Below are 23,671 nucleotides of genomic sequence, written 5' to 3' on the forward strand. Positions count from 1 at the left end.
ATTCTGCTGATTTTATTTGTGTTGCCTCCTTGGCTAGACTATTTCCATCAATATTCGTGCATGCCCCATCACATGTAACTATAGAGAATTTCCCAAGATGCCTAGGGAAATAAAAATTCTTGAGCCAGTAGGGTTCCTCTAATGAGTAAATAGTTCAGATTTTAAAATTAAAATAGAATATTCAAAAAAAAATTCCATAAAGCTGTGTGACATTAAATGGTAACTACAACAGGTGATGCCCATTGGGAAACATGGATGCAAGCAAGATGGAGTCTGAAAGGAAATGTCTTATACTTGTTGAAAACTACCTGTGTTCTGGTTTGTTCCTACCACTTTGTTGAACTATGAGGTTCTTGTTCTGCTTCTATTTCTCTAAGCATGTAATGTTTCTTTTTTGGCTTGACTCTTAGAAGAGGGACCGTAAATATCCTTGCAGTAAAGAAGGGCAGAAAGCCTGCTTCCAACTCTAAGTTAATAGCCCACTTCCCCGGCTCTGGTGGACATCAGAATCGCCTGGAAGGGTTTTTAAAAATTCAAATTCCCTCACTCACCCATGTGGCACATACAGAAACAGTGTAACTACATCTGTGGATGGAACAACCTTCTTACTGTGGTTCCAATACTCATGCAAGGTAAAGAACCAATGGTTTCCATTCTTAATAGAAATGTCAAACACGTTGAAAATAACACCAGGAGTGGGGTACAGTGGCTCAAATTTAAGCAAAATCATCATCATCATTATCATCATCATCATCAGTGATATCCAAGTGAAGATAAAGATTTCAGTTCCCAAATCACAGCAGCATAAAAATTTACTTGGCTCATGGGTCTCTGTTTAGGATGCATCAGAATTACCTGGGGAAGTTTGTTAAAAATGCACATTCCCATGTCAGCAGCACAAATTCTCACTCAAGAATCTGTATTTTAACAAGCTCTCCCACAACATACACACACACATGCACATGCATACACTCATGCACACACACTGATTTGGATGCAGGTAACCAAGGTACCTCACTCTGAAACATGGTGAATTAGGACCAACTGTAATCTCTTCCCACCTCGTACATGAGCCTCCATCCGGTGCCCCGTCTCCAGGAGGAGAAGCCACCAGCACCTCTGGCGGAGCACCAGTAACTCAGGGGAGAGGCACTGGGGCAAGGGAAATGCAAGCAAGACTTCCACTACCTTCTCCCCAAGGGCTGTGGTCTCCCTTTCAGAGGATGCCATGAGCACCTTAAAAAACATGAGCAATAACACAGTGCCAGAAAATACTACCCTTAATTCACAGACAGGGAACCTGGAGCAGAGAGTTACTGCTTTGCCAAATGTCACATTCTGACGCAACCGCAGGGCTGGGAGGGAGAAAAAGACACCTCAGGAATTCAGTGTTTCAGTCTGATGCTAGAAATATTTTTCAGTGTCCTGGTAAATAGAGCCGAGCCCCAAATTAGCTAAAATCAGAGAATGGGGCAAACCATAGATGTCCGCGTGACTTAACAGTAATAAATAAATATGCATCCAAATACAAAATTCAGGAGAAAATCTTTGTCACATCCTAAGTGAATCTATTCTGTTTAATACAGACAGGGACCCAATAATGCCAGGTACAGATCCTTTCTTTTCTCTTTCAGTAAATGGTCCTATAACACATTAGCTTCTGCTATCTTCGAACTGTTGAAATCAAACAAAATGACGTGAGTTTTCTATTCACTCCATTTCAGCTGTTTGTCTAAATTAGCAGCAGTTTGAGGAAATAAACCCATCACAGAGTGATGCTGAGTATAAAGAACCAGATAGTAAACAGAACACTTCAATACAATGTTTTTATGTATTCAGATTTTCTTTAAAAAAAAACCATTTGTATTAAAAGTGTGATTTGGAAAGAAAGTGCAATTAGCTTTGCACAGGCACTGCCGAGATGTTCCTGAACACACCAGACATATGTAAATATTTCGTGATATCAGTTCCATTTGAGTAGACCTGTCAAGATATTTACAGGGCCTGACAGTATTTCTGTCTTTAATTAAATTTTTGCCCAGATATTTTAATGTAATTTAAATAGATTATTAGTTGTCAGAATCTAATATAAATTTTGTTTATGATTTAGTTATTTTAAATACTTGGATTGAAGAAACTAATTTAACCCCATGACTGAGCAGCTTTAAGGATGGAGACCACTAAAAAGCTTCCACTGCCCTTTGCTCTTGCCCAATAATCTTAAATTACTACAAGTTAATTGCAATTTCAAGGCACTAAATTGAGCTTAAAAAAAAAAAAAAAAAAAAAAAAAACTTGAGGATAATTAGGAAAAAAACATTTACACCTGTTCAGGTACTAGTTTCCTTCTTGTAGGCAGCTCGTTCACCCTGTAGCTGGCTAGGTAGGAAATGTTTTTCTTGTTTTAAGTCCCATAAAATAACTACCAAACACCTGTTGTGTACAAGGCAGGGAATATATTAAAAACTACTGTCGGGATTGCACAAAGAAAAACAAGCCTTGCAGAGACATCCACAAGCTAATCTGACCAATAGATTTTATGACTGGGTAAAAACACAGTGCAAGGAAAAGGACAGAGCTTCTGGCACAACCTTCTCATGAATGAGGGCTGACTTCTAAATAAGGTTTGAAAAATGCCTTAGCCCAAACTGGCTGTAATTAATAAGAATAATTTATTAAAGAAACAAAGAACACTGTCTAATTGTCTTCCCTGACTGCCATGCACTTTACCCCACTGTACTTCCTCTTTACAGAATTATCAGCCTTGTAGCCATAATTGCATCCAGGGGAGGCAAAACCAAAGCACTTCTTGCAATCAAACATTCCTTTCAACATTTATTTTTAGGTTGGCTATACAAGCCGAATCTGCTTAATTTCCACTAACCGCAATGTCACATATACAATGAAATAAACTACATACAGCCCAGGAAAAAAAAAAAAAGCGGCTGTCATGCATCAGATATCCCCAATTTGGCCAGGTTTGCCCATTTCATTTCCCTTCTTCTCAGGGCCTGCTGATGTTCGAGCCTTGGACACCTCTATCATTAATTCATCAAAGTACTGTGTAAGAGGACTAGTTTTAAAAATCAGTTTAAGATAGCTCCTTAGCACACTAGTATAGCAAAGTGGCCTGCAGACCAGTAAAACAAATCAGAGCAAAGTCCATTTAGAAAATACACAAGACCATCTGCAAACTTACTTGTGCTTGCTGTCTTGATTCAAAAACTCAGCCTCAAATCACCTGGTGGAACTTGCTACCATCAACTTCAAAAAAAAAAAAAAAAGGCCCCTGCAAATAGTAAAAGTATATGTTGGCTCATGTATAAAGTTCACCTGTCTATTCAGCAGATGCCTCCCTTGAGGTTATTTTCTTTAGAAAACAAACCCCTACTTGCTTGAAACCTTTCTATACTCTAAGTTTAAAAACACACACCAAAAGAAAAAGAAAAAAAGAAAAAAGGCCAATACTGCTGGCTTAGCAGAAATGGTATTTACTATGACTAAATTCTATAAATGAAATATGACAACTCACAGGATGAGAATGGAAAAAGGAAAAAGCCCTTAGCAATAATTAATTTTTTTGAAAAACAAAAATACCACCTGTGTAAATCTAGATATGCTCTGGAAACCCTTTCTCAGCCATAGGGAAGCAGCTCATGCTCAAAGCCTTGAAGTCGCAATTAAATTGTAGTAATTTAAGATTATCGGGAGAGCAAAGGGCAGTCCAAGCTCTTTGGAGGGCTTCCCTCCCCACTTAATGCTCTTCAGTCAGGGGTTAAATGAGTTTCTTTAATGTAAGTACCTTAAAGTAACTGAGTCATAAACAAAATTTATACTATTTTCTGACAGCATGCAATCTATTTAAATTTTATTAACATGTGCCTAAAATTATTTTTAAAAGACAGAACTCTTGCTATGCCCTGTAAATAGTCTTGGCATACCCACTGGTATGCAATCAGTACTCTAACACCTAACATTGCCTGGATGCACATACTGGTTTAACATGAGGAATCTTACAAGATAACATTTCAAAACTGAGTTTTGAATCTTAAGTAAAACATAAAAACCAAATAAATATGGAAAATAAGACTGGCTGCAAAGAGGAAGCTGGGTTTAAAGAGCTTGTCATATCTGCTCTCTCTTCTCTTTCTTAATTTTGGCATTGGATATGCTGCAGTGTATTTGTTTAGAAAACAGCACAATTCTTATGTTAATTTAAACAACAGCTGAAAACATGCATATCCTTCAACAGAGTCTAAGAATGCAAATTCATAAGGCTGGGGCATAGTCTTAAGAAAAGCAAGGTAAAACTAACAGAAAACCATGCCTAGGGCTCAATATTAACTCAATTAAATTTTGCTATTGTTGATACAAATGATTTAACCAGAAAATATTTATTGCTTTCTAAACACATTACATATTGCAGAAAATCGCCTAATGGCATCCATGTGTATGTTTAACTCACATGTTTAATTTTACAATGAAAGGTATATGCAATAAAGCTAGAGACTTTGAAACATGTGCATTATGGTTATGAAACTCTGGCTTATAAAAAAAAAGTGCTTACTATGTGATCAACACTTGTTAATTAAAAATACAATCCTTAAATGACAATTATTTTTATTCTTCTGTATGTGTCTACTTGTACTATTTCCTACTTTGTTCTACTTAATCGAAACTGACATTTAATTTGGGGATGGTTTATAGCCAAAAAATAAATAAAAAGTGTTACACAGTTTATAGCCTAAGATTTAAAAATAAACACAAAATCTTACAGACATCTCCAGCAATATAAACCCCTTAATCTGAAATTGTTAATTTGAATAGTTGATATTTCTTTTCTTATACATTGATAAACCTGTGAAAACAAAATGCTACAGTAATTACTGTTACTACTCCCTTTAAAAATGTAAAGCAGTTCAATTTTCCTAGACAACAAGCAAGGACAAGTTACAGAGAACTTGAATAAAAGTAGCAAAGTGGTCATGTTGAATGTCAGTCTAAAAAAAGGGGTTATGCCTATTCTGGAGAATGCTTCCTCTAGCCTTTTTAAATTCCAAGAGTGGGCTGACACAAAACTTCATCACCAGGGATTTTTTTTTTTTTTTTTTTTTTTTTTTTTTTTGAGGTTCACATCAGATTTAAACCCTCACATAAAAACCTTGGCTTCCCTGACAAGGCAGATCTTCTAAACTTGATGTGAGAAACTGTTATCTAACTCTAGTGTAGGAGTCTAATGTTGGTAAAAGATTCCACTGCACATTTCTGGGGAGCAAGACAGCCTCCGGACTATTTAAATATTCTTTTAATACCTTTTTAGGTACATTCTTCATAAAGAAGGATGCATTAACAAAATTAACTTGTTTAACAACTCAGCATCCACAAGGAACTCAAATGTTGCCTAGAGAGGGGCTGGTTATTCCTTTCCAAGTGAGCCTTCACTTGTACAGCAAAGATCAGCATTTGCAATGGTCCATTTCTGCATAAGTGAACATATAGCCTTGCTGCTTGATCGAATAGTCCAGGGCTCTCCGTGTAGCAGCTCCTGACGACAACACAGCAGCAGTTCTGTTTGATCTCTCCTGCTTCCTTAATTTGGGTTGTCAAGGTTCAGCAGTTGGAGGCTGTTTACTTTACTTTTCAAAAAAAAAAAAAAAAAAAAAAAACCTGATTTTTTTTTTTCTCTCTCATACAATGACTAATCCAAAAAAAAAAAAAAAAAGCAGCCAGTGAAAGATGTTAAATCTTCTTTTTCCCCTTTGCAATGAGATTTTAGCTGACATCTTTTCAATGGTAACTAGTTGAGTTCCTTTTTATATTTGTAATGCTGTTTAATTATGAGATATTTCTAGCAGAAAGAGAGGAAAAAAATCCATTCCACATTTCTGAACCGGTGAGCTCAATTTTCTTTTCTTCCACTTAAAGATATGGGTATTTCCACTTTGAGAATCAAAAGTCCAGTGGAATTCTAAAAAAAGATTTGATACATTTCTCTCTGGAACCAAAAATAACAAGAACTCTTCTGTCTCAATTATGCAGACTACCTCTGTGTAGAAAACACCTGAAGTCTTACCATTTCTCATCAAAATTGATTCTTGCTGTGGAAAAACGGGGGAGGGGGGATGGAAGGTGAAAAAAATATGCAGGAATTCTTCAATATATTTTCAGCAGCAGAAAAAAAATCTTTAAATATCCTTGAGGTTTTCTCAACTCAACTATTGTGTTAGCCCTAAATCCTCAAGGACACCGACAACCAAAGGTAAAGTGTAGAAGGCTTGAAGGTACTGACTCCTTTCAAAGGGAATCCAGAATGTCCCTCCAACATTCTTGTTTCCAGAGGAGTAACAAAACAAGAGAATCCTAACCTGGAAAATACCTGTCACTCTACATGAAAACCACGACTCTATATGAGAACCACCTCAACACCTCAGAAGTGGACTGAGGAAACTCAAAAACAACCAAATGAAATGTTTATATTAATTTCACTACTCTGTCCAAGCCTCACAGATGAGGGCTTTGGGTGGGGGGCGGAAGGAAGAGAAAGAAGTTTCATTTCGGGTTTTCTGGTCGAGTAAAAGCAAAATGAATTAAGACGAACGCGTAGGATGAGCCCAGACTGAATGAATACACTTTGTAATCAGCCCAGCAAGGATATTTGAGCACAATGACTTGGAAATAATTAATAGTTATAAGGAGGGGAGTGGGGTGAGAAGGGGGGCGAGGGATGTCACCATATTTTATCAGAGCACTTTACACTCCAAGCTAAACTTTGATCTCCAGATTTTCGGATTTAGGAAAGAAGGGGAGAAAAGGATAGAGACTAGTATTTCGAAGCACCTACCGGCTCGAGGATGGACACATCTCAAGCTTCGGTCGCCTTATCGCTGCGCTCGCACCGCCCAGGCTGGCGCTTTGGGCACAGAGAGCCTCGCGATGCAGCCCCGCTAACCCCCGCGCCCCCGCCCGCGTCCTGCTCCCGGTGCCTGCACCAGCCAGCCGCCTCGACTTACCCGCGGAGTCTGGGGAGGGAGTGGGAGCGCCGCCTTCACGCCCGCGGAGGAGGCGTCCACAGCACCATGTCCCCCGCGCCGTTGCCGCTGCCCCTCGCCCGCTCGCTCGCCGCGCGCGCTCTTCCTCTTGCAAACTTTCGGGTTCTGCGGTGGACAAGAAACCGGGGCGACCCTCAGCAAATTTTTCCCGGGCAGGTTGGGAAGAATTTGGGGTGTCAGAATGGGTGTGTAGGCTGGGGGGCAAAGACAGAGAGGGCAGCGGGCTCGGAGGACCCGCGATTGTGCGTGGAGAAAGGCGAGGATACAGCTCAGGGATTCCCTGCAATGATTCCGAGACAGGAAAATCGGCCCGAGCCAAAGTCTCAGCACCTTGCTGGGATCTGTCTTACAAAGTTGCAACAACAAAATAAAGGGGGGGGGGAGGGGGAAAGGGGGTGGGTTAGAGATTCGATCACAGCGCAGGGTCTGGAGTTACAACTGTTTATTTAGACCTTATTCTCACAGGGGGCGGGAGCTGCGCGGGAATTGGGAGGGGGGGTGCTAAAGGCAGAGATTTCGAAGCAAACACTTGTGAGGGGGCATGCGACTTTGTTTCGGCGCAGATCTCCCCGGCGCCCGCGTGTGTCACCGCAAGTCTCCGGGGACCTAGCGAAGCTCACAACAGGTGGGGAGGGGGCTCGCCCAGGGCCAAAAAGTTTCCGAGCTCGGCAGTGTCTAGGGAGGCGGGGGAGAGGGGAGGCGGAGGCAGCTAATGACCGCGACCCCGCGGCAACTGGCAACTCCTCGGCTCCCGCAGGCGCCGACGCCGAGGTCCTCACCAGAAGCGCACGCCGCCGGGGTTCTCGGGCTCCGCTGAGTTGTCTACACGAGATAGAAATGCAGAGCGGGAAGCCCGGGAAAAGCTGGAGCGCGGGCAAGGGATAGGGAGCCATCGACAGCTGGGACAGGGCCGAAGGGACGCTGAGACTCGCACGCTCCGCAGAACGGACTGGGGCTTGGGAAATCCCCTTGTTTCCCAAGCTTAAGAAGGGAGTAAAAACTGAAAGTGTGTGGGGTGGAGAGCGGAATTCGGGCGCAGCGACTAGCCGCAACGCACCCGGCTCCCACTCCCACCGGCGCGTAGAGGAAAGGCTGAAACTACCCGGGCCCTGCACACGCGGGAGGGGGGGTGTGTGTCTGGCTGGGGGTGCACGGTATGTGTCTGAGTTCTACAGGCTCTGGGGGGCGGCGGGGAAACATACCCGCCGCCGGGTTCGGGGCACGACGCGCATGGCATAGGGAATGCCCCCAGGCGCGGGCGCCCCCAGTCACGCAGCCGCGGCCCGCCGGGCAGCCCAGGAGCACAAGGAGGCACACACCCGCGGAGAGCGAAGAGGAAAAAGTTTGCGCCAAGTCCAAACTTTGGGTTCAGGAGGCGCCCGGCGCGCGCCCCCCTCCTGTCGCGGATCAGGCCCAGGGCCCCAGAGGCAGCTCCGCGCATCGGCGGGCATCGCGACGCAGACACCGGGCTCTGAAAGTTCCGACAGGCGGCCTGGGCTTATTTATTTCTCTCCCCGCGGCGATCGCGGAAAGCGCAAGGGGAGGCGTGAAGGGGCCCAGGGGGAAGCGATCGCGCCTCCTCGCCGCTCCCCCCACCTCCCACATTTGACTTATGCAAATAGACCCAAGGGTGCGGGCACTGGCGGAGCCCCCTCTACCTCCGCGCCAGCCCGCAGCCCCCACCCACCCTAGAGCCCGGGCCCGGACCCGGACCTGGGGAAGAGAGGTAGAGAGCGGAGGGATGGGGGAGGATGCACGTGGAGCCTGGAAGTGGAAAGTAGTTTGTTTTTTTTTTTTCCTTTTTTCTTTTCTTTTCTTTTCCTTTTTTTTTTTTTTTTGTGCTGATTGTTGTTGTTGTTTAAAGTGGCGGAAACAAGGCAGGAGGCGGCTTGGGAAAAAGTGGAGCAGAAATGGAAAAATACAAACTCACCCGCTGCAAATGGTCTCTCGGTGCAAACTAAGGTGTTTTCGGGCCTTTCCCCGCGCGCGCCCACTCCCGCCCGCGCGCGCACCCCCGCGCACACACACTCGCACACACACGCGCGCACACAAGCACTCCCAGGCGAGGGCCGGGCCGCCGCAAGTACAGCGTGCAGCCGCCACACAATAAATAACAATAGATTCCTCCGCTCCGGACTAGCTTCCCGGAGCCCAGCCAGCGCCAGTGGCGGCAGCAAAGACGCAGGCAGCGCCGGGTCGGGGCGCCGTCCGGCTGCCCCCCAAGCCTCCGGCGAGGGCCTCCTCTCTATCGCGAGCACCCCCCCAAGGCCCCCAGCACCCTCAGAGCGCGAGCCGCTCCCCACCGCCTCGGGCCACTCGGGCCGTTTGCATCCACCAACCCGTCCCCCACCCCGGCCTCCCGGAACAAATAAATAAATAAGGCGCGCGAGAGAGGCCAACACGTCGCGGAGGGAGATGTTGTTATTTTTTGCTGTTGTGCGTCCCTGACGTCACATCCACCTGCTGGGTAAACAACAAGGCTCGCAGCAAAAAAAAAAAAAAAAAAAAAAAAATCGCAATTGCCAAAGCGTGGGGGCGGGGTGGCGCAGGATAGGGGGAGGGAGGACAAGGAGGTTGAGGGGGCGTCCAGGCTGGTAGGAGAAGAGGAGAGGGAGGCTGAGCCCCGCAGGCTATAGAGAGGAAGGGAACGACAGAGCCGTCCCTGGCAAAAGAGTGATCTGGCAGTAAAGACCTGGAAAATAAGGGGCATGGGGGGGGCGGAATCCTCAGAAGATGGGAAAAGGGGAGGCTCAGTCAGACACCGGAAAAAAACGAGAGGGAGAGTGTTAACTAGTGAGAAGGTGGGAATGCGAGGGCTATTTGCTTGTTTTCTGAGCTAAAAACGTAGAAGGAAGAGGAGCGGATAGGCAAGGATGTTAGTTTCTTCCAGTTAAAAGTGAAAGTGTTTTGCCATCAGTGACAGTTGAAGGAGGGGGAGTGGGGGAGGCTGTTTTCATCCCCCTTTTTCCTTCTCTCTCTCCTTCCTCGATCTGTTCTCTTTCTTTCAGCACTTTGTCCAATGAAAGGAGGCGAGTTCGGGAGGTGAAAGTTCAACAGAAGGACAAAACCCTGTTTGCAAGGAAACACAAACCCGTCGGCGAGGGGTATTTTCTCCTGATCTGGGAGAGTAATGTAGGACGAGCTATATTCCCCCTTCCTTGTCAGAGTTATTGCAGGAATGTGTAGTTGGGTCTAGTTTGAGGGAAAGAGGCTGCATTAGGCGCTGTGTTCTCGTCCCGGTCTTCTTAGGAAAACGCCCGGGGACTAGCGTGTCAATCAGTTGTTTAACACAAATTACCTGCACTCCCAGAGATCAGTCACGCGCAAAAGGCTTTGTCCAATTCTTTGAAAAGGTGAGTTTTTTGTTTGGTTGCTTGTTGTTTTTTTTTTCTCCCTCTCTCTCCTGTTTTGATGTTAGGTTGGATTTAGAAATTTGAAGAAGTAAATTAGGAGCCTGAATAAAATATGATTTGTAATACAGATACATGTATATATAAAAAGACACTAGTTTTTTTTTCCACTTTCATAAACACAAATAGAGAAGGAAACAGACTTTGTGTTTCCAAAATGTGAATGAAGAAGATATAGGACCTCTATGGCTTTTTCTTATTGTTGTTAACAGAAATGATTTTCTTCAGACCCATCACCCCAAATGCTGCTACACTAAGCCAGCATTCCCAGCTACTGGCTGTACCATGTACTAGGCCAATTCTTTATCAAGTTCATATATTGAAAGCTACCCCTGTGGATTCCTACAAAGTACTTCTCCCTCTGCCTGCTGGGGGCAGGGAGGAGGGCGGTTGTTTTACTGTCCCTTTGGTCTTGAGATTTCAGTACAATTGTAGGTAATAAAAATCCTGCAAAGGTTATTAAACATTCATTTACAGAAGAATTTCTTAATCTCAGTTTCAATGATAGCATAGGACTACTCCCTTAAAAATGTATCTAGTTTGCAAGTGAAAAAATAAAGCCATTCACTGATGTTACAGAGTAAAGCCGGAGAAAAACACATTGCTAAGGTAACTCCAGCAAAGTAGATTTCATGTTTAATGCATGCTGGTTTCATGCTACCCAGACAAGGCCATCCTCAGGTCTTTTAGACAAGAATCTAGATAAACAAGATGCAATTTAGAAGCTAGTGTAGAACTTCCTAGCCTTTTAGAGGCCAGGGTTCATGTCATCCTTGATTCAAGACATTAATGATGTCTGCTATGTTCTAAACAATAAAGTAGGCACTGTGAATGCAAAAATAAATGCAGTTCCTACCCTTAAGGGGCTCACAGTCTGCAGCTGTCAGTAAAAACTCAATATATTTAATATATATATATATATTGAGTAGTTACTAAACTGAGCACTTACTATGACCTAGGCAGTGATCTAGAGCTTTATGTCAACTCAGTTAATATTCCCAACAACTTTCTGACATCACTGGAAATTCCATATGCTGAATTCACTTGTAATTTATTGGAAATCATCCTTAATTTCTAAAATGTTTATGCCAGATATAACATGTTTATGGTATATGCCGGGTGGTAGAATTACAACTCGGGAATAGCAATTTATTTAAATGTGACAAATCTATTCATAGTCTGTAAAGAGCAATTCATATTCTGATCTTATTTTTCAGATAGAGCAGTGTGTTTTTAAAAAATGATTATTGCCAAACTAAAGAGCGCTTGAGATTGCCATTGATTTTATTCTCCATTTTAACTGTGTTTAAATTCCACATTCACTTGAAAATGGGGGCCAAAGTGAGGTTGGCAACAAGTTTTGCAGACAAAAGGAAATCCTGGTTGTAAATCCCATGATACACTGTACTCAACTTTGTATATGATACTGTCTAATGTGCTGCCTTATTAAAGAACCCCATGTCCTTTTGGTTTACATTAGAGGGAAACTTAGCTGCAGCTTAACATATTGTTCATTTTCAACACTGTCACTTTACGTTCATAGGGAGCACATTTTAATTTCTTTATAAGTAATCAACTGGAAGTTCCTTTTTGTTAAATTAAGGTTTTTTTTTTTTTTTTTTTTTTAAGGACATGGGGGTAGGACGCCACCTTTTGGTGATAAAACAAATAGAAATCCCTTTTTAAACAGATGTTCTGGACATAATTTCATTTTTAATTACATCAAGGCAGAGGTGCTTGTCCCCATTTCGTACTATTTTAAGTAATGGGAAAAAAATTGTAAATGCACAATTAACAAATTATTATTAACTGCAGCTAAAATTTCCCCAAAGATATCAGAACACATTAGTGCCTTCTCACATATTAACCATACATCAAATATGAACTTCATTCTCCAAACACTGTGGCAGTGGATATATACACATTTGGGAGAACAGAAACTGGAGTGAACATTTGCCATTTAATGAGATACCAGAATTGTCTTGTAAATTTAGAGTTAAACAGAAAATTTAAAGTCACGTAAAGCAGAGTTTCTTAAACTACCACCAACTTCTTAATTTTTAACTTACACATATAATAGTTCAGGAACAATGAATTTACTTTGCTCATTAGAGTACAGTTATGGTAATTGAACTACTTAATATATTCCTTTAAATCATCCTACTTTTTACTTATTTTTTATTACTATCATCAATGGGAAATCAGTGTCACCCTCCATAAGTTAAAAACAAGCCCAGTGAAAACAGAATCCTTGGTTTCTTTCTTAAAAAGGGAGAATGGCAAGTGTTGAGAGGCATTAACAAAGCAAGCATCAATGTAGACTTTTTTTTTTTTTGAACAATCGAAAGGATTGAAAGTTATTGAAAAGGGAATATATTTCTCAATATGTGATTCCACCTTATCTAATGGCATCCTCCCAGTGGCCAGACTCTTACACTTTGAGCGGCCTGGGCATATTCAAGTATATCAATTTACAGATAAGGAAAGAGGCCCAGGGAGGTAAAGTTGCCCCCCAAGGCCAAAAGAGCCCATTAATGGCTGGACAAGGATTAGAATTGAGGCGTCCTAACTTGGGACCTCCATTCATTTCCACCTCACTTTTCCCACTTCATCAACAGTGACAATGACCAGTCCTCAGACACTCTGCAGCCTGCCTGGCTTCTCAGAAACAGCCAGCCTACATGTCCCCTTATAGACGGGGGAGAAACTGAGGCCGCTGAGCAACCAGATCAAATTCAACGCACTGACACCATCTCCTCTCCCCCAGATGTGGCAGGCATCCAAGTCCCTGTAAACACAGAAAAGAGAGGAGGGGAGTGGTGAGGAGAGCGATGGGGAGTCAGAGAGGAGACTGGGGGCAAAAGGGGAGAGTGAGGGAGTAGTGAGAGGGAGCTGACTATTCCTAAATGAAAGCATAAAGTCCTAAGTTTCCTTCCAAGAGATAAAAAATGGCTGATGAAAACCATGTGTTCCATGGTTAGTGGCAAGAGGAACCCATCCCCTGTGTTCTGATGTCACTGTAGGTCCATACAGGGAATCTGCAGGGATCTCTCATTTTTAAAGAATACAGTTATGAATTGACAGTGAGACAAACCACATTTGATAATTTAGTAGAGTTGAAAAGCTACTCAGGGATTGAAGAAAGACACCAACTTTAAAAAAGTGTTTCCCTCAACAACATAATCTGTTAAGATGCTCAGCATTAATCTCGAGACTGCTGTATTTTCTGATGTTTTAACCAGAGAGAGGGGCCTTGGTTACAGAGACTGTATTCCCTGTTTTTTTTTTTTTTTTTTTTCTTTTAAGGACACAGTTCTATAAATATAAAATAAACATGGCCTGCAAATATCTTTTCCTATCTTTTTTTTGCAAAAAAAGGTTGCCGATAACTGTATTATAGTATTTTGCCCTATGGGTCCTAATAGATGGCAGTCCCTATAAACTACAATGCCTAATAAGTATTTAGTAGTTTCACTCCAAAAAAAAGAAAAAATGTTTTTGTCCCCAACCCTTGAGCATTCCTAGTGCAACATGTTGGTAATTTAGAGACACAAAGGGAGTGTGGATGTCTCAACACTACCTGCCAGAGGTACTAGAACAATCTACAGCTTCTTAAAATGAGAGGTGCTGACCTGCAGCATGGGCTACACCACCTGAGAGCTTGTGAAAAATGCTGGATCTCAGACCTACCCCAGACTTACTGAATCAGAATCTGTAGTTTAACGAAACTGTTCAGCTGTGTCTCAGGCACATTGTACACATTCTGCAGTGCACGTAGCAAGGGCCACATCCCAAAATAATCTTTACAACTTTAAACTACTTGACGGATAGTCCTTTAAACTGTCTGCCATTCCTGATTCCCCAAACTGGCATCTTTTGCAAACTGTGTTGGTTCCTTGTTTTTCAACCACTTGCAAAGTTAAGCCACTAAATTACCTATGTAAACCATGATTAATTCCACTGACATTAATAGTAGGGTGACTTCTCTCTCCTGTTACCCCAGAGACTGCTAATTGCCCTCCAATTGTTTACCTTTGTATTGTTTTATGAGTGCTCAGAGAAAGATGGAAGATATTCCCCCCACCAGGCCAGAAACAAATGCCAGACAGGTTTTGGGAAGGCTGAACACATGCTATGACTACACCTTGTTAGTAGAAGGGCTTTGCTTTCTTTGTTTTGTTTTCTTTTTTATGGAGGGGATGACGCCTCCATAATTATAGGTGTTACTGTTTAAAACCCAGAATGTTTTCCAAAACTCCGAAGACCACACCTCCAGCAGTCCTTGAGCTATCCTGGTTGGGTTCTCTTCCCAGTTCTCTGAACAGTTTATAAACACACATCCAAGCACCATTAGATTTACATTAAGTGCATTGGGAAGAAAGGAGACCCCATCCAAGTGGGGTTGCTTCCTGAATAAATATGAAGGAACCACAGGTAAACCTCACAGATAATGGTTAATTTATAGCTGTGAGGTTTCAAAAGGACTGTGGTTACTTCACCTCCCTAACAAGACAACAGGCTACTTTTATAACCCCCCAAAAAATAATTAAAACTATTGTTTTAATACTATCCTAAGGCAGTGTAATTAAGTCTCTGAGTGAGTAATTGTGTACCTGAATTCAAAATAAGATTTCAGATGTAAAGCAAAGTTCTGATTGTAATCTCTGGGAAGTGTCTTGGCTTATATTGAAAATCCACAAGTGCCAGCTCAGTGTTACAATAGGCATTGTTCAGTAGGGCTGGAGAGAAACTGTGATTGTAAGAGAAGGGAAATGAGGCAAAGCTGCCCGCCCTCAGGAACAGTGAGGCTGTGTGTTCCAAATTGTAGATTATTTAGAAGGGACTGGGCACACTAAGCATGGTGGTATGCTGATATTTTTGTCAATGAGAACATCTTAGCATAAACTTGAGATTTTTCAAGTAATATTTGTAAAATAGCTATCCAGAGAAGCAGTCTCTTTTTTTCACCAAGGATGCCCTTGAGCTCTTGTTAAAATCAAAATGCCATACAAAGACTGAAGATCTGATTCCCCCAAAGCTATTATCAACACTGTGGTACAGGATGTGAGTTGAAGTTATCCATATGGACTTTAAAAAACATATACATATTCACAGATACATAGACACAGAAATAAAAATATGGGTGTGTGTTAATAAGTTAGTATACATATATTTTCCTTGCTATGTCCACTGAAGGGCTAGAAGCAGTGACACCCCAATAGCAATGAGGACACCTCATGCTCAGAACTTGCCCTCTAAATATCATTCTCCAATAAAAACAATCAGAGCTCCTGGGAGAAGTCATTGATTTCAGAGGTGGGATAAGAAAAACACAAGGTAAAGCTGGACTTCTTGTAGTGCCAGCAAGGAACGAAGGAGGGAAGGAGAGAAGGAAGGAAGGAAAAGGGAAAGGAAAGGGAAAGGAAAGAGAAGAAAAATGGAGACTTATCAAAAGGATGCAAGAGCCAACCTGAGAGATCTCCCAATGCCTAAAGTTGAAACATCTTGAGAAAGAAAATAAATAACAATAGTATTGGATTATAAACCAAAGACTGAAATAAATATGAGTTCATACTGATATCTATATATATATACACACACACACATACTCATCTATATATATATATACACACACACACACACACATATATATGGAAAAGTAACTGCTACAGAGAGTGGCTGGTGGTGGAGCAGCAATCTATGGTCTAACAAACCCTCCAGGTGATCCTGATTCCACTGTCTTAACTCAGGTAACTTAAATTACTGGAGTGGGCCGTGTATCAATACAGTAGGGAGGGATGGAGGCTATGGCAAGTTCAAGTACACAAACCTCAACCTGTTTTTAAGGCCAGATTGCCAATGGTTGTCATCAAGAAAAAGTCCAGGGCAAGAAGAGCTTTTGAATTTTCAAGAAAGGCAAGAAATCCAGATTTTTATTCAAATATTTCTCAGTCTTCAAATTCTGGGTAGGCCAATCAAAACACAGCTGCAGGGTAAACCAAGGCTGCAGACTGCTCATTTGCGACACCTGCTATTAGGGAAACACAGACCATGACAGTTAGGGATGACAGGTTTAGTTTCTTAAGTGAGGAGGGTGAAAACAACCAAAAGAGAAGAGGATAAATTTGGAGAGTACTCTTACTTACTTTTAAACTCCCTCACAAGCATTGTTAAGTCACCCCACACATCCTGGTGAAGAAGGCTGCTATGCATTTGCTATGCATATTGTCCCTACATTCCTCCATTCAGAATCATTTGTCAGCAAAGACCCACATTTTCAAAATATCAGGCAGTGAGAACATCATTCTTTTCAAGGTGCTATTATTTGGAAAGATTCTTTGCTCCTCCCTGGGAGAGGGAGTTGAAAAGTTTTAGTGGGATATTTTATTCAAGGAGTACAGCACCAGGGCGACTTCCTATAACCATTATTAGTACTATCCATCCAGTCTGTTCTGAAGAAAACATAAAAGCAAGTAGAGTTTGATTTGTCTGCCTCTACCCTCACCTACTCTTCTGCTCAAATCAGTCCAGAGCTACAGATTTCCAAGTCCTTACCCTCAAGGAACTTGCAGTCTAGCTGGTGAAAGATATAAGTGCATAAAAGGTGAACCAAGATAAGTGCCTTAAAAGGAGCATGAGGAGCAGAAAAGTCAGTAACACCTTGGAAAGAGGCATCTGGAAAGACTTCAGAGAGGAGTGGAATGCAGGTAAGGCTGAATGGATAAGTTCAATTTCCGCACATGGGGTAGAGATATCAGAAAAGCATTATAAGTGAACATTTCGCACCAGCAAAGCTATGGAATCTGCAACACTTACCCCACAGTGGCTCCCAACTCGCCTGCACATCAGAATCATCTAGAGTGCCGTACAAATACTGATGCCTCTTCCCAATCCCAGACATTGTGATTTAATTGCTCTGCTGTGAGACCTGGGCATTGGGATTTTTTTTAAGCCTACCAGGTGATTCTAATGTGCAGCAGTTTGGGTACCACTAAGCTAGGGTGGGATCAAAAGGAGGAGTGCCCATTCTACCTTGCCAGTGAGGGACCCAGAGCCTCAGTTCTCCCTAAATGCTTTGTCCTTCTACAGTGACCAGCATCTTTTCCTGGAAGGTAACCAACTAAACTAGCGCTGTGTGTGTGTGTGTGTGTGTGTGTGTGTGTGTGTGTGTGTGTGTGTGTGTGTGTGTGTGTGTGTGTGTGTGTGTGTGTGTGTGTGTGTGTGTGTGTGTGTGTGTGTGTGTGTGTGTGTGTGTGTGTGTGTGTGTGTGTGTGTGTGTGTTCTTCAGTGTGGTCTTAAACCCTGTATGTAAGAAACACCTGGAGGTGTCATTAACCTGAGGATTCCAGGAACATACTGCAGACTTACTAAGTTAGAGTGTTGGGGAAGGGCCCTGGAAATAGCATTTTTAGCAGCTCACCAGCTGGCTGTGATATAAACTGAGTTTGGGAGTCATTCCATGGGGCCTTCCACCTGCTACCTATCCTGGGCCTGTCGCAATTTTAAAAGAGAACTTAAGGGTAAAACAAAGGACTATATCAGCACATTTTCGCCTGGTAGAAGGCTCCCAGAGGTCATGGAGTTTAACAACCTCAGCTTCCACTGGTGGAAACAGAATCACTGAAGGTTTAGTTGCGACGCCTGATGCTAGACAGGGTAATCTTATTATTGAACTTTCCAAGCCTCTGTTTGCTCCTCTGTAAAATGGCAGTAGTAATTATACACATCTTACAGGGTTGCTGCAAAGATGGAATGAGGGAATGCCCAGTTAGTGCTTAGCCCAGGGCCTGGCACCAGCAAATATTCAACAAATGCCAGCACATTCAGAAGTAGCAGAGCCTGATTCAGAAGCCAGGACTCCTGACTCCCAGTGAAGGGTTTCTCCAGGTTTCAGATGCGGAAGAACGTTTTTAAGTTGGGAATGTCTCAGGGCATTTCCAATCATTGAAATCAAGTCTGCCTCTCTTTCACTCACTCTTATGGCAGGAATAAATTGGCAAAAAAAAAAAAAAAAAAAAAAATTAAGTCAAAACTGGAAAACAACAACAGAAGAATCACCTTCCCAGGCAGGGCATCCTCATGTAGCTGAGTGGAGCTGCTCTAGACCAGTGTTTCTCAACCTGACACTTGTCATTTGGGGCTGGATAGTCTGTTGTGGGGGTCTGTCCTGTGCATTGTAGAGTGTTTAACAGCATCCCTGGCTCCTACCCACTAGATGCCAGTACACTCCCACCTCAGTTGTGACAACCAAAAATGTCTCCAGGCATTGCGGAATGTCTCCTGGGGTGGGGGAACAAAATCAAAATTGGGAGAGAACCACTGCTCCAGAAGCCCCCTGGGCTGACAGGCAGGCTTCTCTTTGGACCACTGGTATTTATCTGACAACTTCCTCCACAAAGAAGATCAAAAATCAGTCTCATTTCTCTTGGCAACTGAGTAACCACACTATTTCTTTTCAAAACAGAGTGGTTTAAGAGGAAGCTGTTTGTAATGGACGGGGCCCCCAGGTGGGCTCCCAGGACGTGGTCAGTCGCTACCAACCCATTTTGAGTTCTGACCAAGCTCTTGCCAGTGAAGCTTGTTCCATCATGATTAAGCAGACTTTATTAGAGTTCAGGACTCCATAAACAATGTCAGATGTTTCGTCAGCCTCATAGCTCTAAGCCTAAGAACAAAACACAATAAAGGAAGTGGCGACGAATAGAGTCAGAACTTTAGGATCTTGCATCTCATAATGACGCATCGAATTTAAATTACTCAGAAACTCCTTCTGGATGTGCTAATTAATATTCTCCTTCTTCTGGATAGCCCCGGGTATTTGCATTTCAGGTGCAGGAGGCAACAAAACCAACTGGACAGTGTATCAGGTGCAGGGCTCAGTTCCTCTCACTAACTCCATCTTGCCTATACTAACTCATCAATTCTCTCTGGGGCTCCTGAACAATTTATGTAGCCCAGCTTGTTGTTGTTTTAATTATCAAGTATGGAAATGTTTGAATTAGATTGGTGTTGTGCATCGATCAGGGCACAAGTAAGTGCTTGTTATGACTTATGCTAATCTTGACATTTTCATGGTTTTAGATCTCACACGATCCTAAAAATGCAGTTCAACTTTGGAAGAACCTTCCACAAGAAGCTGAAGTAGGCTGCTGCCTGAGGACCCTCACACAAGCAAGTCTGATGTCAATTTCATTCATTTATGCATTCAACAAATATTCATTGCATGCTATTGTGTACCAAGGACTGTTCTAGGCATTAGGGAACAATAGTAAACAAAAGAGATAAAAATCTTTGCTCTCATGGAGCTTACATTCTAATGAATTTCTTGGTGAAGTATGTGTAATTTTTCAACTGGGCATTGCTTTTTAAAAGAAACTAGAAGCAGTAGCCACCAATATAAAGTGACCAGGTCTGCAAAGAACATGTATTTTGTTAGAATTGTCACTTAAAATACAAGAAAATATCAAGTGAAACTTTTGTAGATTTTGATGTAAAGGGTAAAAACGGAGAAATAAATGAACAATAATGGGGTAAGAACTGATTATAAATAGTTTGAAGATTAATTTTTAGCAACAGTGGAAAAATCAGGCCACTCTGAAAATATATTTGTACTCCCAGCTTAACTAGAGGAAGGACATGGGTCCTAGAAAGATTTAAAAACCAAATTAGTGAACTTTTTTTTTTTTTTAGGAAAGAGAGGGAGAAAAAAAATAGCACCATCAACATCTCTTGCTGGCAAGTGAGGTGTGGCCTTCCATTGAAAACAGCTCTGGGCCCAGAGTGAAATGGTAGAATGAAGATTATGATTCTGGCATACTACAAAACTCCAACTGGCACAACAAAACCAGATTTTCCTTCAGGCAACAGAAAATGGCCTCTTCTGGTTGCTTGTCTTAGGACACAGAACAGCAGAAAGTAGAAGAAGCCAATCCAACTTTCTTTGGTTGTTCCAGCAGGTGCTGCAGCAGCATTAATCTTAATGCTCGAGGGGAAAAAACTGTGTAATTTTGGGGTCAGAATTCAGGAGTGAGAATTCTGGAGAAGAGATGATAATGGTCTGTATAATTTACATTGTCATCCCCAAGGAAGCAGCAACCTCTCTACTCCAAAGAATCCAGCCTGCTATTTGCCTTGTGGATCTCTGTGCTGGCTGGAAGGTTATATGCTTTTAAATGTTTGAAAGTGTATTACCCAGTTGTTTGTTTGTTTCTATCTCCCCTATAAATAGTCTGCTCTCCTTTTAGGAAAAAGAAATACAAGCAGAGCAAACACACTCTCTCTCAAAAATGCTCTGCTCTGGTATCCAGTTAAGCCAGATTTTTCTAGGGCAAGGAGGATGTTAAAGAGGAGGAACCTACCTTTTCTCACAGTGTCATCTCATGCTGAGTACTGAATAATATGTTTTTAAAAAATTAGATCAACTCTTTGTTTATGTGGACATGCTAGAATTGGCTTCTCAGGTTTATAATGAAATAAAATAAAGTATAGCTTAGAATGCCGTCCTGTCTAGCGTCCTTGCAAATTCTTCTCTAAAATTTGCCTGTGTCAGGATTGCCTTATTTATGATACATTTTATGCCTACCTTATGCATTACAATATAATTACTTTATGCTTTCTGTGCTATGCTAAGGGCATTGAAGCCTTTGCCTTGCTATTCCCTCTTCTTCCTCAAGCTCTTTGCATGCCTAGATATTTTTCAACTTTCAGGTCTCAACTTAAATATCATGTCTTTGGAGAAATTTTTTTTTTACCTCTTCCAGGCTCAGCTTTTCTCTCCTCCTTCAAACTTAGTATCTAAAACTCTGATTTGATTTTTCACTTATTTACACTATTGACTGTCTCCCTCCCCTAGAATATAAGCTCCATGAGGCCCAAGATCTTTCCGTCTTGCTCACGACAAATTCATCAGTGACATATAATGAGAACTTAAATATTTGAGTGCACGAATGAACAAACCAATGGACGATCAGGTAACAAGATCCCCTGTTCTCTTTCAGACTTTCCTTCCTTCATTATGAAATAAAGGTAATGGTCCCCAATTCATAAATGAGAGATTCAAATAGAAATGAAGGAACTCCAGTGACAAGTGGATGACTGGGCCATACAGAAGCTCACTGAAGCCACCGGAGACCTGGGAGGGAGTCAAAAGAAGCTACCGGGGAGCCACCTTGGGGAGCCACCCGGGGGATCTCCAACCCCCTGTACCCCACTAGCTCCCAGTCCTGCAAGTCATATCTAATGGCAAATCCTGAAGGATGGACAAAGAGAAGCTTGGGATTCTGCTGACCTTTAGGTCTCCTGCCTGAACATACGTATTTACACATATTCTTCTAGACTTCAAGGCTCCCCAGAACCACTAAGACCTTTTAATTACATGAGCAGATCCACAGGAGATCTTTCAAAGTTACTTAAAATTGGAAACGTATACCATAGAGAATAAAGCTAGGCAAAGATCACGTTTAAAATTGAAACACATAACTATAAAATAATGCAAATGAAAACACACACACACACACACACACACACACACTCTCTCTCTCTCTCTCTCTCTCTCTCTCTCTCTCTCTCTCTCTCTCTCTCTCTCTCTCTCTCTCTCTCTCTCTCTCTCTCTCTCTCTTGAATTTATGCTTCCAAATGAGTGCAGTACACTTCAAAGTCATTTCCTTCAGGGTCTCTGCATTTACTCCAACAATGATTCCATTCATCTAACCACATTTCAATTTCCCTTTCTGGAATTTCTATGAGAAAGTTAAGACATTGGTTAAAACATTATCTCTCATGGTAAATTTTATCATGCGGCTTTGTTTGATATTTTAAAATGACCAAATAGAAATTCAGAGCCTTGGGTGACAATCAAGCTGATAATTCCTGGTGTTTTCTGAAATAAGGGAGCTTGATTTTTTTTTATTTGGTTCAGAAAATAAAGTAGCTCTAAAGAATAATCAAAAGTGAAATTCAAAAGATGATGTTTCACAGGTAGCATCACTGAAACAGGCATATAATTTCCCAGGGAGGGGAACCTTAAAGAACAACATTCTTTTGGATCTATAACACCTAAAATGTTTATTTAAAAATTCCATATGATTACTTACAGAATAACCTTATATGGGAAAAATAACTACAAATGTGCACAATCCCACTCTCAAATAGCTACGTTATATTAAGGGACTGTATGTTTCTATTCTAGTATCTAACATGAAAAGTTAAAATATAATTCCTCCTGTTTTTCAATCAATCTTAAGCAAGCTCAAATGAATAGGAATTAGACTGTTGCAAACATAATTAATCACTCATTTTATAAAAGTTACAGGACTACATCATTAAAACTAATTTTTTAATACATTTTTTAAAATAATGAATGCTCACAGCAGAAAATTTGCAAAATAGCAAGTAATGCTTAGTAACATTAAATAAACAATAAATTACAAACACCCACAATCCCATCACCTATAAATAATAAAGGTAAATATCTGGGCACATATCCTTCCAGATTTTTCCCTAGCATGTGTGTATTTGTGTGCACTACAGACAAAAACCTAGGATGGATGGCCTGTTCTACCACTTAGTACCTGTGGGACCTTGGGCAAGGTACTTAACTTCTCTGTGCTGCTTCTCCATCAAATGAAAATGATAATGTTTGCTTTTGTGCCCTGTTGTAAAGATAAAATGACATAAGGAACATAAAGTTCATAGTACAGTGTCTGAAACATAGTAAGTACTCAATAATATCAGTATTATAATTATATAGTGTGGAATGAAACTGTTTTCACTGGAAATTATTTTGTGAGCATTTTCTTAAAGCTTATTTTAAACTCTATTACAAAAACATAATTAAGACTCCAACTAGGTCCCTACCTGAGATTCTATAAAAGATGCATTCACTAAGTTTTATCTTTCAGAAACTTAAATCCACTGAAGTGTTACAATACTAGACAAGTCTTAAAACCCAGAGGCAACAGCCTCTTTAAGATCAACTATCAGATGCAGCCCCCTTCTACATACTATTGACACCCCCTTTTAATATGAACAAGTTAGGGTGCTCACTACCTAGACATCCGTGAAGATGGAGAAAGAGATTAAGTGAGAGGAAGGAGGAGCAACAAACAAGATAAGATTGAACAAGTCTATGAATACTGAAACTTTATATAATTTTATATATATATATATATATATATATATATATATTTGGATGCTGCGGTGTTGGAATGGCTG

The 23,671-nt window shown here is 41.6% G+C and overlaps 1 protein-coding gene and 1 long non-coding RNA gene across 2 annotated transcripts in view; one reads left to right on the forward strand and one right to left on the reverse strand.

The window, feature by feature from the left end:
• EIF4E3 (eukaryotic translation initiation factor 4E family member 3) overlaps positions 1-23,671 on the reverse strand; it is a 231,168-nt gene that overhangs the window by 92,222 nt on the left and 115,275 nt on the right. The window contains exon 7 of the transcript XR_005211160.1: positions 7,011-7,154. The gene's annotated coding sequence lies outside the window, so the exon portion shown is untranslated. The remainder of the gene's footprint in view (positions 1-7,010; positions 7,155-23,671) is intronic.
• Positions 9,783-23,517, forward strand: LOC119507207. Its single transcript, XR_005211166.1, has 4 exons — positions 9,783-10,402; positions 16,986-17,166; positions 19,541-19,634; positions 20,150-23,517. It is a non-coding gene; the product is annotated as an uncharacterized LOC119507207 (long non-coding RNA).

Source organism: Choloepus didactylus, chromosome 1 (assembly GCF_015220235.1).
Source record: "Choloepus didactylus isolate mChoDid1 chromosome 1, mChoDid1.pri, whole genome shotgun sequence".
NCBI classification, from domain to species: Eukaryota; Metazoa; Chordata; class Mammalia; order Pilosa; family Megalonychidae; genus Choloepus; species Choloepus didactylus.